Raw genomic sequence first — 18,335 nt, 5'->3', positions numbered from 1 at the left:
AATTATGTTACGGAATTGCTAATTCTAAGCAACTTTTCAATTGGTCTTCATGTTTTTTTTATATATATATATATATATATATATATATATATATATATATATATACACACACACACACACACACACACACACACACACACACAGTGGTGTGAAAAACTATTTGCCCCCTCCTGATTTCTTATTCTTTTGCATGTTTGTCACACTTAAATGTTTCTGCTCATCAAAAACCGTTAACTATTAGTCAAAGATAACATAATTGAACACAAAATGCAGTTTTTAAATGAAGGTTTAAGTTATTAAGGGAGAAAAAAAACTCCAAATCTACATGGGCCTGTGTGAAAAAGTGATTGCCCCCCTTGTTAAAAAATAACTTAACTGTGGTTTATCACACCTGAGTTAAATTTCAAAGGTTATAAAGCCATTTCTAAAGCTTTGGGACTCCAGCGAACCACAGTGAGAGCCATTATCCACAAATGGCAAAAACATGGAACAGTGGTGAACCTTCCCAGGAGTGGCCGGCCGACCAAAATTACCCCAAGAGCGCAGAGATAACTCATCCGAGAGGCCACAAAAGACCCCAGGACAACATCTAAAGAACTGCAGGCCTCACTTGCCTCAATTAAGGTCAGTGTTCACGACTCCACCATAAGAAAGAGACTGGGCAAAAACGGCCTGCATGGCAGATTTCCAAGGCGCAAACCACTTTTAAGCAAAAAGAAGATTAAGGCTCGTCTCAATTTTGCTAAAAAACATCTCAATGATTGCCAAGACTTTTGGGAAAATACCTTGAGGACCGACGAGACAAAAGTTGAACTTTTTGGAAGGTGTGCGTCCCGTTACATCTGGCGTAAAAGTAACACAGCATTTCAGAAAAAGAACATCATACCAACAGTAAAATATGGTGGTGGTAGTGTGATGGTCTGGGGTTGTTTTGCTGCTTCAGGACCTGGAAGACTTACTGTGATAGATGGAACCATGAATTCTACTGTCTACCAAAAAATCCTGAAGGAGAATGTCCGGCCATCTGTTCGTCAACTCAAGCTGAAGCGATCTTGGGTGCTGCAGCAGGACAATGACCCAAAACACACCAGCAAATCCACCTCTGAATGGCTGAAGAAAAACAAAATGAAGACTTTGGAGTGGCCTAGTCAAAGTCCTGACTGAGTCTATGGAGATGTTGTGGCATGACCTTAAAAAGGCGGTTCATGCTAGAAAACCCTCAAATAAAGCTGAATTACAACAATTCTGCAAAGATGAGTGGGCCAAAATTCGCCCAGAGCGCTGTAAAAGACTCGTTGCAAGTTATCGCAAACGCTTGATTGCAGTTATTGCTGCTAAGGGTGGCCCAACCAGTTATTGGGTTCAGGGGGCAATTACTTTTTCACACAGGTTTTGATTTCTTTTCTCCCTTTTCTCCCTAAATAATAAAAACCCTCATTTAAAAACTGCATTTTGTGTTTACTTGTGTTATCTTTGACTAATAGTTAAATGTGTTTGATGATCAGAAACATTTTGTGTGACAAACATGCAAAAGAATAAGAAATCAGGAAGGGGGCAAATAGTTTTTCACACGTGTGTGTGTGTGTGTGTGTGTGTGTGTGTGTGTGTGTGTGTGTGTGTGTGTATATATATAGTTTTTTTAATTATTTGCCTTCTTCTGACTCTTTCTAGCTTTTGAAGGAGAAGGCAAGGTTAAAACTAAGTAAGCCTTATCAGAAAGGTCCACCTAAATATACCAGTAAACCCTCAAAGTAGTGCTGCTCCGAGTCCTCTGTCAAAAGAAACACTGCATTTCTTTCCTTCTATTGTGTACACATGGGCTTCTGTATCAGACTTCCTGCCTTCAGCTTAAACCTCCTTGCCCCGGGAGTGAGCATGCTCAGTTTGCTCCTCTTCCCCCCTCCCTTTTCTGCTGTAATCGGAGCCCAGAGCTATAAGTGCACAAGGAGAGACTCAGGCAGGAAGTGATGTAACAACAAGCTAATACTGTAGCTGCCATCCAAAATAAAGAGAGATTCTAATGCTTTTTACTCAGGTATAGTAAAACATTCTACAGAATAAATATAGCATACTAGCTTGCACTATTGCAGCTAATCTATTGGCAATAAAATGCCTTAGTAGATTTCCTTCTCCCTTAAATGGGGGTCAATTACCCACAAGACAAATGCTCTGCAAGGCGACAATGTTATTACGATTGCTACTTTTGATTACTCATCTTTCTATTCAGGCACTCTCCTATTCATATTCAAGTCTCTTATTCAAATCAGTGTGCAATTTCAGCAATCTGGTTGCTAGGGTCCTAATTACCTTAGCGCTAGAACCAGATTGCAGAAATTGCACAGCCGAGAGATAAATAAAAACCACAAACAACAGAAAATAAAAACCAATTGCAATTTGTCTCAGAATAGCACTCTCTGCATCAACGCTGGCCATAGACGTGCTGATTTATCCTTATATCTGACGAATGATCACGCGTTGCAATCTCCGGACCTACAAGTTACCATTCAGATTGAATTAAGTAGTAAAAAGAACAAATCAAACAATGTTCTGGCCACTAATTTACAGACAAATAGTAGTGACAGTGACCCACTGATATAGACTGATAAGATAAGCGAGATATTATCATTAGCCGACTGAAATCTTCGAACCTGTCCGGAGGACTAAACGACCTATCGAATAGTACGATCTACACATTGTCAGAAAAATTTTGAACCTTCATTTTGTACAACTTAATCTTTGCGCCTATGGCCAGCTTGTGACAGACATGACCAACACTTGGCAAAAATGTCCTTAGGAGAAGATAAAGCTATGCCAAGTGCAAAGAAAGACATTCAAGAATAAGAATAATACCCTTTAACTGTAAACACTGCCCATAATAACATACCTTTCTCCCTGCATTCACTCTCATGTGGTTTCTGAATAACTAGTTGAAATTTCCAGCTCATTTCAGCTACTTCCTGGTCTAGCGTGAAGCCACGCCCCCTTTCTTTCCTGAGCTCTCCTTGATTGTGAGGATAGAGGAAGAGGAGCCGCTGCAGGTGCCGGACTGATCCACAGTGAGGCAGGAGCCAGTGTGCACCTTCCTGTCAGTCGAACTGACTCAATGCTCATTCTGGTTCATTCCAAATCACAGCAGCGTCTGTGCTAGGAGCCTCAGGGAGAGCTCTCTTTACTCTCTACCAGCCCCTTACTGAATTCTGGAGACACAATATTTACAATTATTATGCCTGATATTCCCAGCAATTATTTACAGAATAAAGCCTTTTACCTAGTTCACTATATATGTTTCTCCACTGCACTGCCAAAAGACCTGCTGTGGCGGCTGTACTATTTTATGTCCCACCATTACTTGGCTACGCAAAATTCTTTTCTGGCTGCTCCCAGCAGTTTGGAATGTGCCTGGCTTTTAACTATATTCTTTCCTCTGCGGGACAGTTTCTACTCCTTTATTTCACAGCACAGATATCTTGAGACACTTTCCTGCACATAAAGCAACCAGGGAAGTAACTACAGAGGAAGCAGACCCTGCGGCTGCAGGGGGTCCAGGAGGTGTAGAGGCCCCATGAATGTATAATTCATATACAATAAATAATGGTACACTAAAAACAGGTCAACCTCTAGACATTTATGGGGCCTGAAAAATAATTTGTTGTGGGGCCCAGTAATATCTAGTTACACCACTGAAAGCTGTTGTGCTCCATATCAGTTAGTGGCTGGCAACAGGCCCGGACTGGCAATTTGTGGGTTCTGGCAAATGCCAGAGGGGCTATCAGGTGCCATAGAAAGCCACTATTTAGTGGGCTGCTGGGACCTGTTTGGGCCTCTTTGTACTTGGAATGCCAGGGCCTATTTTGACTCCCAGTCCAGACCTGGCTGGCAACCAACATGTTGCTCACCAAGTCCTTTAACGTTACTCCCAGTGGCCTCAAAGGAGAGACTTATTTTTGTATTTCTCACTTGGAGGCATAAGGACTCCAGTGTACTGCCAAACAGACCCAGCTGTAATGTGCTAGTCCACATAGGGACTACCAAATAATGAACTATGGTCCTTATTGAGCAACCCAAAGGTACTTTTTTCATGCTTGTGTTGCTTTGCAATTTTATTTATATTTTCATGTGGTTCATGGGTAAAAAGAGGCTGGGGACCCCTGAGTAAGAGAGCCAACTACCTGGTTTACTTAACTACCACTAGGAAAATACAAGGTGAACTGCCCTCTTAAAGGGATGATTCATGGTTAAGTTTTAGTATGTTATAGAATTGCCATTTCTAAACGTTTTAATTGGTCTTCATTATTATTTATAGTTTTTTTTAATAATTTCTTCTCACTCTTTCTAACTTTCACAAATGCTCTGTAAGGCTACTAATTTATCGTTATTGCTACTTTAAATTACCCATTTTTCAATGCATGGTTGCTTGGCCACTTTGGACCCTACCAACCAGGTTGTTTATAATGCAAACTGGAGAGCTGTTGAATACAAAGCTATATAACAAAAAACTAAATCCAATTGCAAAGTATCTCAGAATATCACACTCTTCATTAAACTATAAATTAACTCAAAGGTGAATAACTACTTTGGTTGCATGGCCGGAACTAGGGGTAGGCAGAAGAGGCACGTGCCTAGGGAGCAACGTTTGGGGGCGCCAGGCATGTACCTTCCATGTCTCCTACTCCTAGTCCCCTCACAGAAAAGTCCGGAGTGTGTTCCATTCTCGGAAGTTAAAGCATGCGGATGCTCTCTTCTCATTTGCTCTAATATGGCGACATGGCTGGTCAATTTGCCTTGGGCACCCGGCCCTATGCAGTTGGTTTTAATTTTTTATTATATGTGGCTCTTGAATGATTTAGCTTTTTGTTCAGCAGCTCTCCAGTTTGGAATGTTAGCAGCTATCTGGTTGCTGGGGTCCACATTAACCTAGCAACCAGGCAGTGGTTTGAATGAAAGACTGAATTATGAAAAGCTGAATGCAAAGATAACTAATAAAAGGTAACAATAACAATATAATTTTGGCTTAAAGGAGAAGGAAAGGTTAAAACTAAGTAAGCCTTAACAGAAAGGTCCATCTAAATATACCAGTAAACCCCCAAAGTAGTGCTGCTCTGAGTCCCCTGTCAAAAGAAACACTGCATTTCTTTCCTTCTATTGTGTACACATGGGCTTCTGTATCAGACTTCCTCCCTTCAGCTTAAACCTCACTGCCCTGGGCAAGAGCATGCTCAATTTGCTCCTCTCCCCCCCCACCCCTCCCTTCTCTACTGTAATCTGAGCCCAGAGCAGGGAGAGACTCAGACAGGAAGTGATGTCACACCACATTAATACTGCAGCTCCTATCCTAAACAAACAGAGAGTTTCTAGAGCTTTTTACTCAGGTATGGTGAAACATTCTACAGAATAAATATAGCATTCTAGCTTGCACTATTGCAGCTAATCTATTGGCAATAAAATGCCTCCGTAGCTTTCCTTCTCCTTTAAAAGACCGATAGATTTCTGGTAAAGCTTGGTTTTGAATATTTTTTAAGCAGTGACCCAATGCAAGTTCCCTGAGGATTATTTTTATATATTAACTGTGCAGAACATAAACATTCTTCAGTGTCGATAAATGACCATCTCAACAGAAAATATAAAAAGAAAAGGAAAGGAATACAAGGAAACATAAATTGAAGGGGAGGGCAGCAGTTTAAATGGCGAAGCTAAACTAGAAGAAAAGACAAATAATCAAGGTTTTAGGATTTGAATGAATTGAAAATTTAAGTCTGCCTTTATACTGCTACATCATTTTTCAACCATAAAGTCATGTCTTTATTGGGCAAAACTAGCCCTTGAGGCATTTTCAGGAAACCATGTGCTTTAGACATAAGCCAAAAAAATAAGCAGACCACACATACCGTGATAGCAGAACAGCACACCAAGAACAGAAAACTGTGAATAAAATATATGAAAGTAGCCAACAACTAAGCGGAATACATGTTTTGTCCAATACAAACAAAAGAAAAACAGCATATGGTGGAATTCACTTCAGACATGTGCATGGAAATCAGGCCCCATGCACACCAAACACGGTCAAAAAAATGTATTAGGTAACATAAAAAAAAAAGTTTATACACAACGCAGTCATTCAATGGCTATTCCTCCACTTGTGCACTTCAAACCATTAATCGTTCACTGGTGATGGTTTAAAGCAACATATTTCTCTAATACAGATGCTTATACAGTCGGCACAAATATAAAGTGCACCAAATGTTATAGATAACACAAAATCATGTATACAACTCCACACACAACCAACCACAAATAGCATTGGTCTCTACAGGTAAAGCAATTGTTTTCATCTGCATCACATCCTATGAACCAGGTAGGATATTTTACTTTAGGGTGATTCTAGACGGTTCATTTTGTTGCTCACGTTTTGGGACAGATTTATTAACAGTGGAGACAAACATCACAGGTGATGTTGCCCATAGCAACCAATCTGCAATTAGATTTGAACAGTCACCTACAAATTGGGAAAAAAAGTAAAGATCTGATCACTGGTGGGAAGACATATGCATTGCATTAGCCTGAAGTTGCCTTTCTAAATAAATTTGAGCTGCTAAGAGATGTATATGTTTTAACAGGTAGGAAGTTAACTTCAGACATTTTGAAAGAGTTTTTGGGGCCTTTTTATCATGCTGTAAAAAAAAAAACCCAGCAACAAAATACACCACAAGTCACAGGCATCACTGTATATAAAATGGCTACAAGTGTATATATTTTCAGCAATCACATGAAAATCTAGCGTAAACAGAAGCAAATGCTATGGGAAAATATGGTGCTCATCCATAATGTTTTTTTTCTGCCAGAACTTTACCATTGACTTTAATATATTATGCAAAGTATGAATGGCTGTAAAATAACAACGTCAAATCCAGGGTTAGGCTGTGTAAAATAAAACACACATCTTGATAAATTTGTCAAACACCCCCATGACCTATGAAAAACACCACCCATTCAAATTCTGCTGCTTTTTAAAATTGTAAAGTGTCATCTGCTGAGCCCCAGTATAGGCCCTGGACAGGACTCTCACCTTTGCCTTTTTAATGGAGGCCCTTACTCTGCATTTTCCAATTTGCTTGACTGATATGTTAATGAGCTGCAAAAAATATCAATAGAGGTTTGTTGTTGTTGGCTCAAAAATGGGCCAGCAAGCTGTTGACTTTGCTATGAGTCAATGACCAGTGCCATTTTACATATGGGCACCATAAAGGGATGGTTCACCTATACATTAACCTTTAGTACGTTACATAATGGCAAATTCTACAAAAGTTTTCAATTGGTCTTCATTATTTTTTTTATTTATATACTTTTTTTAAATTATTTACGTTTTTCTTTTGCCTCTTTCCAACTTTTAAATAGAGGTTACTGATCCCATCTAAAAACAAGTTCTCCGTATAGCTACACATTTATGGTTATTGCTACTTTTTATTACTTATCTTTCTATTCAGGCCATCTTATATCCATATTTCAGTCTCCTATTTAAATCAATGCATGGTTGTTATGGTAATTTGGACCCTAGCAACCAGATTTCTAAAACTGCACACTGGAGATATCACTCTCTACTTCATACTAAAAGTTAACTCATAGGTGAACACGCCTTAACTTTGGTCTAAGAGACAGTTTTATGGCATTTAGAGGAGATTCTGATAAGCATCATCTCTAGTTCTCAGGCTGACTAGGGTTTTGCAAAAAAATCCCCATAGTCCTGGCTGGCTAAAAATTGAATCCTTTGCAAAAAACAACTTAAAAAATAAATGTGTGCCCAAGAAAAGTATGTCGTCCCAAAAAAGTGTTTGGGAATTTTTTTAGGCGTTGAATATTATTGAATATTATTCTAAAATATATACAAACTAATGAAGTAGCGCATTCGCTAGAAATTCTCATTTTCCTCAACTGCCCTCCCAAATTGTAAGGGGCCTATACAGTATATTATGCTCTGATAAATGACAGCCACAAAATACACCATGCATAACCAGGCACTGCATACTTACCAAGCTGTGTACTGATTTAGACGACTGCATACCTCTGCATAAAAGTAAGCAGCTGCTTGAAACTGCTATGGGGAAATACAGAGTTAATCCATTGTGGCTTTTTTTCAGAGTGAATTCCACTGGAACTTACTTGAGCCTTGAATATTATAAAAGGTCTGAAGTGGTGTAAAACAATTGGGCCAAATTCTGCATTCAGGCAGCGTAAAAAGAAACACACACCTTGATAAATTTGCCCTTTATTTTACACAACACTTTACACACTGTAAAAAGAGGCCCACATTCTTACCCATGATCATTCTCGATGACCAGGTTACCAACAAACACAGCAGTGCTGGTATCTGCACCCCTAGCTGCCTGTATCTCTCAATCACTGTCATTTGTTTTCTACGTCCAGGCAAATAACTCTGTCTCTTACCTCTGCTCCGAGCAGTCAGATCCTGAGCCTATCTGCACACCCAGTCTCACCTTACAGCTCTGTCCCCACCCTGGGACTTGTAGTCCTGGCAACGCCCTACAGCTTGTAAAGTCACCACTAGGAACTACATTTCCTATAATACTCTGGGGCTCCCTCACACACCTGTCTCCAAATACACCAGGTAACAAAAGCAGCTCAGACGAAGGAGATATAATGGGCAGGTCAGTCAGTCCAAAAGCCTGATGGGAATTGAAGTTCCCAGCTTCCTCTCATTACTCTATTGTTTAATGAGATGTACTTCATTTCCCAGCCTGTGCTATAATAAAGGGACCAAGTCAAAATCCAAGTACTGAGAGTGCCTTTACCAGTATGCGTGAAACAGTCTCACTTGCCCCAGACGAGATACATGTTTCTACCCAAAAGCACACACTGTGGCATAATGTAGTTTATGGGAGGCCAGCCATTTAGTAATTTGCACCAACTAAGGTCTGCTGCTGAATGTTTACCTCTTTTGTTATCCCCCTGTACTAAGTACAATTCAGCAGAAACAGTCTCCTAAATTTGCACATAGCCTGTATAGAGAGGTACCATAAAACAATGGCAGCATAGGTATTCCCCTGTACTAAGTACAATTCAACAGGAACAGTCCCCTATATTTGCCCATAGCCTGTACAGATATAAACCATAAAACTAAGGCAGCATAGGTATTCCCCTGTACTAAGTACAATTCATCAGGAACAGCCCCCTAAAATGTGCCCATAGCCTGTACAGAGAGATACCATGAAACCATTGCAGCATAGGTATTCTCCTGTACTAAGAACAATTCAGCAGGATCAGCCCCCTATGTTTGCCCATAGTCCAAACAGAAAATAATAAATGCCAGCATTGGTATTTCCTTTTACTATTTACCATACAGCAGGGGGGTCTGAGGTTAGTTATTTAACCCTTTAAGTGCCACAGATCGTAGAATCTACGTTCTGTGGATCAAAGGACCAAAGTGCCACAGATCGTAGATTCTACGATCTCCAGCACTTCCGGGTTCCAGTGCGCAGCGGTTGCATTTAAAACCGCAAGCGCACGTTAGATGCTGGCAGAACCCCCTAGGCAACGAGCAAAACCGGTCATACTCACCGGTCTCCCCACCGATCGTCGCTGGAACCAATAGGAGCGCAGGGCGCACGCAGGGCGCATGGCTGTGACGCGCTCCTGCTGCCCAAATAAATCCAGCCCTCCTGACGCCTCCCCTTTCACTCCTACTGCGCACTTGTGTCTGTTGGAGCCCTCCTGCTGCCTTCCTGCGGTTCTCCTGCTGGTTTGGTCGCCTTGATTGCCTGCCTTGGATTCAGTGAGCTGAACTACAACACCCTTACACCTTTTATTTTACTTGTTTCCTTCTAATCTCTCTAAATTTGGTTTTTTTTTTTTTGAATATTTTTTTCTTCTGTCTTTATCATTTAGCACACTTTTGTACACTCACACACTTACAGGCATCTTTGCCAAGCACACACTCACACTCACACACACACTCACACACACACTCACACTTCTACACTTTTTCTTTCCCCTATACTTCTTTTCTTTTCTTTCTTTCTTTGCTTTCTTTAGTAGTTGGTTTTTTTTTTGCTAAAACTTTATTTCTACTCTTGTTCTATAATTATCTGCTTTATTTTATTGTATTTTTGCAGTTTTTTACCATTTTCATTGTTGCTTTGTGTTTTATATCTATTATATTGCATTTTCACTTTTATTTGCTGTTTGGTGCCTTTACAGTGACGTTGGTGGATCAAGGTTTCTAACCACCAATTTCATTCCAATAGCTGTTATTTTTATTGTCTTAGCTGATTTTTATTATATTTTGTTGTTTTATTCTGCTTTGCCCTTTGCTGCTTGTTTAGTGCCCCCAAAAAAGTTTGCCTTTGCAGTGACGCTGGTTGGTCTAGGTTTCTGGCCCCCGATTTCATTCCAATAGCTGTTGTTTTTGTGCTTTAGCTGATTTTTATTTCATTTTGTTGTTTTATTCTGTTTTTCATTTGCATTGCCCTTTGCTACTTGTTTAGTGCCCCAAAAAAAGTTGTTTGCAGTGACGCTGGTTATTTTAGGTTTCTGGCCCCCGATTTCATTCCAATAGCTGTTGGTTTTAGTGCTTTGGGTGATTTTATTCCAGACTGTTCCTTTGCCCTGTTTGCTTGTTTAGTGCCCCCAAAAGGTTCTTTTCGATTTTGGGCACGTGCAGTGTCTTGTCTGTAATCTATTCTGTAGATTTCTGGAAGGAGTTCAAGTTCTAGTTTTTTTTCTTATATTTTGTTGTTTTATTCTGCTTTGCCCTTTGCTGCTTGTTTAGTGCCCCCAAAAAAGTTTGCCTTTGCAGTGACGCTGGTTGGTCTAGGTTTCTGGCCCCTGATTTCATTCCAATAGCTGTTGGTTTTTATTGCTTTAGCTGATTTTTATTACATTTTGTTGTTTTATTCTGTTTTTCATTTGCATTGCCCTTTGCTACTTGTTTAGTGCCCCAAAAAAAGTTGTGTTTGCAGTGACGCTGGTTGATTTAGGTTTCTGGCCCCCGATTTCATTCCAATAGCTGTTGGTTTTAGTGCTTTGGGTGATTTTATTCCAGACTGTTCCTTTGCCCTGTTTGCTTGTTTAGTGCCCCCAAAAGGTTCTTTTCGATTTTGGGCACGTGCAGTGTCTTGTCTGTAATCTATTCTGTAGATTTCTGGAAGGAGTTCAAGTTCTAGTTTTTTTTTTCTTCTTCTGATTGTTTGTATTAGCAGGGGTTAACTGTTGGTCAAATCTTGCTGCCTTCTTTTTTTTCTTCTTCTTGGTGTTTGTATTAGCAGGGGTTAACTGTTGGTCAGATCTTGCTGCCTTCTTTTTTTTTTTATTCTGGTTGTTTATTTTAGCAGGGGTTAACTGTTGGTCAGATCTTGCTGCCTTCTTTTTTTCTTTTTCTTCTGGTTGTTTGTTTTAGCAGTGGTTAGCTGTTGGTCAGATCTTGCTGCCTTCTTTTTTTTCCTTTTTCTTCTGGTTTGTTTTAGCAGTGGTTAACTGTTGGTCAGATCTTGCTGCCTTCTTTTTTTTCCTTTTTCTTCTGGTTTGTTTTAGCAGTGGTTAACTGTTGGTCAGATCTTGCTGCCTTCTTTTTTTTCCTTTTTCTTCTGGTTGTTTGTTTAGCAGTGGTTAACTGTTGGTCAGATCTTGCTGCCTTCTTTTTTTTCCTTTTTCTTCTGGTTGTTTGTTTAGCAGTGGTTAACTGTTGGTCAGATCTTGCTGCCTTCTTTTTTTTCCTTTTTCTTCTGGTTGTTTGTTTAGCAGTGGTTAACTGTTGGTCAGATCTTGCTGCCTTCTTTTTTTCCTTTTTCTTCTGGTTGTTTGTTTTAGCAGTGGTTAACTGTTGGTCAGATCTTGCTGCCTTCTTTTTTTTTCTTTTTCTTCTGGTTGTTTGTTTTAGCAGTGGTTAACTGTTGGTCAGATCTTGCTGCCTTTTTTTTTTCCCTCTGGTTGTTTGTATTAGCAGTTGGTCAAATCTTGCTGGATTGGATTTAGGAGCTTCTTGCTTTGCAGTTGTTACTAGTTTTGCAGTGGTCTGTATTTTTCTGGCACAATGGCCAAACGGTTTTATACCGCTGCAGAAGCAGCTAGGTATTGTGAGGACTCCAGCTCAGAGGAATTTAGCAATTCTGATTCGGAGTATGTCCCATCTGATGACTCTACTGATGAATCAGAGGTTGGTGATAGCAGCACTATTAGCGCAGAGGCTAGTAGTGGCGGCACACTTACTGCTGAAGAAGTAGAAGAAGAGGGAGAGGCTGGTGGCAGTGTGCCAGATGCACCCATGGAGGTAGAAGAGGGTGAGGGTAGTGGTGATGCAGCAGTTGGAGCGCCTATGTGGGGGCCTCCCTGTAATTATGCCCCTGAAATTCCCCCATTCACTGCAGTCACGGGCGTCAAGGTGGACACCACTAACTTTGAAATCCTAGATTTCTTCAATCTTTTTATCACAGAGGCCATCCTACAGGACATGGTCCATTACACAAATTTATACGCTGAGCAGTATCTTGCCAGCCACCCTATACCAGGGTATTCAAGAGCCCAGGCGTGGTATCCCACTACTGTAAATGAAATCAAAAGATTCCTGGCGCTCACATTGGCAATGGGACTCGTAGAACGCAACACCTTAGCTTCATACTGGGATACCACTACAGTCCTTTCCATCCCTCTTTTTTCAGCCGTTATGCCAAGAAACCGTTATCAAATTTTACTGCGGTTTCTTCATTTTAACGACAATGCAGCGGCTGTTCCCCCTAATGAGCCCGGTTACGACAGGCTTTACAAATTGAGGCCCCTTATAGATAGCCTGTCTCAGCGCTTCACAGAGGTCTACTCCCCCTCCCAAAATATATGTGTGGACGAGTCCCTTTTGCTCTTCAAAGGGCGCCTAAAATTTCGCCAATACATCCCTAGTAAGCGTGCTCGATATGGGATGAAATTTTACAAACTCTGTGAAAGCAGCTCGGGCTATACTAGTTTTTTCATGATCTACGAGGGAAAGGACACTAATTTGGACCCCCCCGGCTGTCCCCTTGACTTGACTGTCAGTGGTAAAATTGTCTGGGAGCTCATTACTCCACTGTTGGGCCAAGGTTACCACTTATACGTGGATAACTTTTACACAAGCATCCCCTTATTCAGAACCCTTTACTGGTTGGACACCCCAGCTTGTGGCACTGTTAGGCGTAACCGCAGAGGACTGCCCAAGGAACTGGTGGATAAGAAATTGAAACGTGGAGAAGTACATGCTCTAAGAAGCGATGAGCTCCTGGCATTAAAATTTGCAGACACCAAAAATGTTTTTATGCTTACTACTATCCACAATGAGAGTGTAGTTGTCCAACACAGAAGTGGTGATAGGCCCGCAAAATCAAAGCCACTCTGTTGTAAAGAATATAGTAAGCATATGGGTGGCGTCGATAAAAACCGACCAAATCCAAACTTATTACGACGCCACCAGAAAAACCAGGGCCTGGTACAAAAAAGCCGCAATTTATATGATCCAAATGGCCCTTTATAATTCTTATGTCGTTTACAAAACGGCAGTACCAGGCCCAAAATTGAGTTTTTACAATTATCTGCTGCAGCTGCTCCCTGCCCTTTTGTTTGGTGATGTACAGGAGGTTCCAGAAATGCCTGGCAATGACAATGTTGCCCGAATGGTGGGTAAGCATTTCATTGCCCAAATTCCACCAACTCCTAATAAAAGATATGCCCAGAGAGCTTGTAAGGTTTGCCGTTCCAGGGGTGTTAGAAAAGATGTGCGGTATTTTTGTCCCAAGTGTCCTAGCAAGCCTGCTTTGTGTTTCCAACCCTGTTTTGCGGTGTACCACACTGTGGTACACTACGAGAGGGCTTGAATTCTGTGTTGTGTTGGTAGGTTAGGGCTCTCTGGGTTTGTTGGTGGTAAAAGGATTTAGTAAATCTGTATAGTAAACTTGGCATGCTCTAGGTTTTTATGCACATGCTAGCAGTAGCTGTTTAGGTGTGCTGGCAGAGTGATACTTTTCTTTTTTTTTTTTTTTTTTGTGGAGTGGTTTTTCAGATTCAAGCCCCCCTATTGAGATCTAACATTTTGGCAGGTCCCTACTTCGCTTATAACTAGGTATAGATGTTGTTAATAAAAAAAAAAAGTTTGACAAGGCAAACAATGACAGTTTTTTTTCTGTATAGTAGTGATCTTTGATTTTTTTATATAGGATTTGGCACTGGGTGAGCAGTGCAATGTAGCAGTAAAAACTTGTATGTAGGTTTGTTCTTAGTCTAAATCAAAAAACCACACTAGCACACGAGACTTGTATCTGCAGGGCAAGCCCTTGCAAAGGTTTTTACTGCCGTGGTGCCACCGCAGTAAAAACCTTTGCTAGGGCTTGCCCTGCAGATACAAGACGTTACTAGGAGGCCACCGTATCCTCCATTCACTGTGCACCGAGCAAAGCTATATACCTGCACAACGGGTGTGCGAGTGTCTACTCCAATTGTTCTTAGTCTAGGCATTCAGCTTTTGTGTTGAGCAATGGTGTTTTAGACCAGTTGTGTTATGGATAGCACTTCTATTGCGCTGGTGGTAAATAGCAAAATGAGGTGCTGGTTGGCGAGAGGGCACACGATAGAACTTGTGGTGCGTGATGAATACGTGGGATGATGTGCATCTCTAATGCTGATGCTACAAGTCTTTTATTTTACTGGCACCTCAAAAGCTCGTCTATCAGCGCAGTTATCTATAGTTTTGTCTGTATTTCTGAGCAACATTTGCATTTGTTTTTGTAGATTTAGGTATCTCTGGATTTGTGAGTATTTCAGCTGCTAATGCCCCAATCCTCATTGTTGCCACCTAAATTCCTAAACTTCTTAGGACACTTGCATAATTTATGGGCCAAATTTACTATGGTTTCTGTTGGAAAATGTATTTGTAAATGTGGTACAGATTTTGTCATTGGCGAAATAGTGTAGGAAGAAGCAAAGGAATTCGTATCGTAACACCACAGGACAGATGGAACTCAAAGACACTCCACTACAATATATCCGAATAGGTGAGTGAAATATATTTTGGGGTAGTAGCACCCAGATGCAGATCCATAAAGTGGTCCCAAAATTCCCTGGGAGATAAATCTTAACTTTGTATACTATCTTTTCCTTTATTTCAGACCAAAGCAGAGTTCTACAATGCAGAATGTGGCCAAAATTCTCCACGCAGTAAAGCATGAATGGCATCTCTGAATAGTTGAAGGTGTTTATTTTCAAGAAATCTTAGTTTTTGGGGGTTATTTCATCAGTAAGGGACAGTTTCAGATGATATATGGATACATGCACCTAAATTCACAGCACCAATATTACGCATTGTCCCTGTTTTGGGATGTTTGGTGGCTGTGTCTCTATGTTTATGCATACATATGGGGTATCATTTTATTCAGGGGGACTTGCAGATTGTTATTGAGCAGGTTTTTGTTAGTTACCATGGAAACTTAGGGGGAAATCTAAGTTTGTATATCTTTTTTTCCTTTATTTCAGACCAAGTCTCGGATTTCTACGAAGGACTGCGGCCACAATTCTCCGTGTAGAAAAGTAAGAATGGCATCTTTGAATATCTAATGAAGTGTACTTTTCAAAAATATATGGTTTGTGGGGGTTATTTAACAGAAAAGGTGCAGTTTAGGATTAGAAAAGTTGAGAACCTCGTATAAATTCGCAGCCCCAATATTATGCATTGTCCCTGTTTTGGAGTGTTTGGTGGCTGTGTCTCTATGTGTATCCATACATAGGGGGTATCATTTCATTCAGGGGGACTTGCAGATTGTTATTGAGCAGGTTTTTTGTAGTTACCATGGATACTTAGGGAGAAATCTAGCTTTGTATATCTTTTTTCCTTTATTTCAGACCAAGTCTCGGACTTCTACGAAGGACTGCGGCCACAATTCTCCGTGTAGAAAAGTAAGAATGGCATCTTTGAATATCTAATGAAGTGTACTTTTCAAAAATATATGGTTTGTGGGGGTTTAACAGAAAAGGTGCAGTTTAGGATGAGAAAAGTTGAGAACCTCATATAAATTCGCAGCCCCAATATTATGCATTGTCCCTGTTTTGGGGTGTTTGGTGGCTGTGTCTCTATGTGTATCCATACATAGGGGGTATCATTTCATTCAGGGGGACTTGTAGATTGTTATTGAGCAAGTTTTTGGTAGTTACCATGGATAGTTAGGGAGAAATCTAGCTTTGTATATCTTTTTTCCTTTATTTCAGACCAAGTCTCGGACTTCTACGAAGGACTGCGGCCACAATTCTCCGTGTAGAAAAGCAAGAATGGCGTCTTTGAATAGCTGAAGAAGTGTACTTTACGGTAATATATGGTTTGTGGGGGTTATTTCAGAGTTTAGGGGTGTTTAGACTGAAAAACCACAAGTAGTACACATAGAGCGCAGCCCCAAGATTTTCAACTGCAATTGCCCTTCTGCATTGCTCCTGTTTTGGGGTGTTTGGTGACTGCGTCTCTATGTGTATCCATACATAGGGGGTATCGTTTCATTCAGGGGGACTTGCAGATTGTTATTGAGCAGGTTTTAGGTAGTTACCATGGATAGTTAGGGAGAAATCTAGCTTTGTATATCTTTTTTCCTTTATTTCAGACCAAGTCTCGGACTTCTGCGAAGGACTGCGGCCACAATTCTCCGTGTAGAAAAGCAAGAATGGCGTCTTTGAATAGCTGAAGAAGTGTACTTTACGGTAATATATGGTTTGTGGGGGTTATTTCAGAGTTTAGGGGTGTTTAGACTGAAAAACCACAAGTAGTACACATAGAGCGCAGCCCCCAGATTTTCAACTGCAATTGCCCTTCTGCATTGCTCCTGTTTTGGGGTGTTTGGTGGCTGCGTCTCTATGTGTATCCATACATAGGGGGTATCGTTTCATTCAGGGGGACTTGCAGATTGTTATTGAGCAGGTTTTAGGTAGTTACCACGGATAGTTAGGGAGAAATCTAGCTTTGTATATCTTTTTCCTTTATTTCAGACCAAGTCTCGGACTTCTGCGAAGGACTGCGGCCACAATTCTCCGTGTAGAAAAGCAAGAATGGCGTCTTTGAATAGCTGAAGAAGTGTACTTTACGGTAATATATGGTTTGTGGGGGTTATTTCAGAGTTTAGGGGTGTTTAGACTGAAAAACCACAAGTAGTAAACATAGAGCGCAGCCCCCAGATTTTCAACTGCAATTGCCCTTCTGCATTGCTCCTGTTTTGGGGTGTTTGGTGGCTGCGTCTCTATGTGTATCCATACATAGGGGGTATCGTTTCATTCAGGGGGACTTGCAGATTGTTATTGAGCAGGTTTTAGGTAGTTACCATGGATAGTTAGGGAGAAATCTAGCTTTGTATATCTTTTTTCCTTTATTTCAGACCAAGTCTCGGACTTCTACGAAGGACTGCGGCCACAATTCTCCGTGTAGAAAAGCAAGAATGGCGTCTTTGAATAGCTGAAGAAGTGTACTTTACGGTAATATATAGTTTGTGGGGGTTATTTCAGAGTTTGGGGGTGTTTAGACTGAAAAACCACAAGTAGTACACATAGAGCGCAGCCCCCAGATTTTCAACTGCAATTGCCCTTCTGCATTGCTCCTGTTTTGGGGTGTTTGGTGGCTGCGTCTCTATGTGTATCCATACATAGGGGGTATCATTTCATTCAGGGGGACTTGCAGATTGTTATTGAGCAGGTTTTTGGTAGTTACCATGGATAGTTAGGGAGAAATCTAGCTTTGTATATCTGTTTTCCTTTATTTCAGACCAAGTCTCGGACTTCTACGAAGGACTGCGGCCACAATTCTCCATGTAAAAAAGCAAGAATGGCGTCTTTGAATAGCTGAAGAAGTGCACTTTACGGTAATATATAGTTTGTGGGGGTTATTTCAGAGTTTGGGGGTGTTTAGACTGAAAAACCACTAGTAGTACACATAGAGCGCAGCCCCCAGATTTTCAACTGCAATTGTCCTTCTGCATTGCTCCTGTTTTGGGGTGTTTGGTGGCTGCGTCTCTATGTGTATCCATACATAGGGGGTATCATTTCATTCAGGGGGACTTGCAGATTGTTATTGAGCAGGTTTTTGGTAGTTACCATGGATAGTTAGGGAGAAATCTAGCTTTGTATATCTTTTTTCCTTTATTTCAGACCAAGTCTCGGACTTCTACGAAGGACTGCGGCCACAATTCTCTGTGTAGAAAAGCAAGAATGGCGTCTTTGAATAGCTGAAGAAGTGTACTTTACGGTAATATATGGTTTGTGGGGGTTATTTCAGAGTTTAGGGGTGTTTAGACTGAAAAACCACAAGTAGTAAACATAGAGCGCAGCCCCAGATTTTCAAC

At 40.8% G+C, this 18,335-nt stretch overlaps 1 protein-coding gene across 7 annotated transcripts in view; it reads right to left on the bottom strand.

Moving 5' to 3' along the window:
* Positions 1 to 18,335, bottom strand: part of c1orf159.L (chromosome 1 open reading frame 159 L homeolog) — a 55,208-nt gene that overhangs the window by 19,410 nt on the left and 17,463 nt on the right. The window contains exon 1 of one of the 7 annotated variants that reach the window (XM_018225965.2): positions 8,602 to 8,722. The exons of 1 other annotated variant lie outside the window; for it this stretch is intronic. The gene's annotated coding sequence lies outside the window, so the exon portion shown is untranslated. 5 more of the 7 variants (XM_018225966.2, XM_018225961.2, XM_018225962.2 and 2 more) reach the window with 5 other exon arrangements.

The sequence above is a fragment of the Xenopus laevis genome, chromosome 7L, assembly GCF_017654675.1.
Source record: "Xenopus laevis strain J_2021 chromosome 7L, Xenopus_laevis_v10.1, whole genome shotgun sequence".
Taxonomy (NCBI): Eukaryota; Metazoa; Chordata; class Amphibia; order Anura; family Pipidae; genus Xenopus; species Xenopus laevis.
This window is presented reverse-complemented; position numbering and strand designations above follow the sequence as displayed.